The sequence below is a fragment of the Etheostoma spectabile genome, chromosome 18, assembly GCF_008692095.1.
Source record: "Etheostoma spectabile isolate EspeVRDwgs_2016 chromosome 18, UIUC_Espe_1.0, whole genome shotgun sequence".
NCBI lineage: Eukaryota > Metazoa > Chordata > Actinopteri > Perciformes > Percidae > Etheostoma > Etheostoma spectabile.
Genome location: NC_045750.1, coordinates 26393747 through 26394482, shown reverse-complemented (window position 1 = coordinate 26394482; position 736 = coordinate 26393747). Strand labels below are relative to the sequence as shown.

General features: G+C 35.5%; 1 protein-coding gene across 2 annotated transcripts in view; it reads left to right on the top strand.

The window, feature by feature from the left end:
- brox (BRO1 domain and CAAX motif containing) overlaps nt 1-736 on the top strand; it is a gene marked incomplete at its 3' end in the record, with an annotated part of 14465 nt that overhangs the window by 1263 nt on the left and 12466 nt on the right.

Genomic DNA, 736 nt, shown 5'->3' with positions numbered 1-736 from the left:
GCTACGGGGTCCCTGGCCTAAAAAACGTTGAAGACCCCTGTCCTATGGCATGCAGGGGTTGTCACTACTATTATTAAGTCTTGCTGGTGCAGAACCCAAGCTGTTTTGAGGACCTCCTATGCCAAATGAATGTAACTTAAATACTTCTCTCAGATCTAATGATTGTACTGTAGTTGTTCCTCAGTGGACTTCTTTAGCAAGTTTGGTCTTCAAGCTTTTTGAGTGTCATTTATTTATTATATGCTCTTGCTTTGCCAGCAGTTCAGGCACATATATGGTAATAATGGTCCAAAATGATGTGAAAGAGCATATTTATTCTATTGAAAATAGGACCTATTAAAGGGTAACTACCGTTTTATTCCTATGCTTTTGTGTCCAAGTGACTGATGGGAACAACAGCTTTTTTTAAACATAAAAGCATCTTGTCAAACAATCTAACAACTTGCTAAACATGTAAATAAACAGTAATTTTAGCATTGTAAAATACACTTCATTAAAAGTCAACAGAAACAAATTAAAATTATAAAAATACGTTTTGGGTATTCTTTCCACTTTTCCAACCACTATAACTCTAGTTGTGGTTGAAATAAACACATAGTTTGCTGGTTTACACGTGAAAATATGTTTGCTCTATACACACTAAAATTATTGCTTTCTTAAATGGAGTCTGGTGGGTTTAGCGCTAGCAACTTCAGAGCTGTTTCTGGTTAATCAGAAAGGTCTCAAAGAGCTTTTA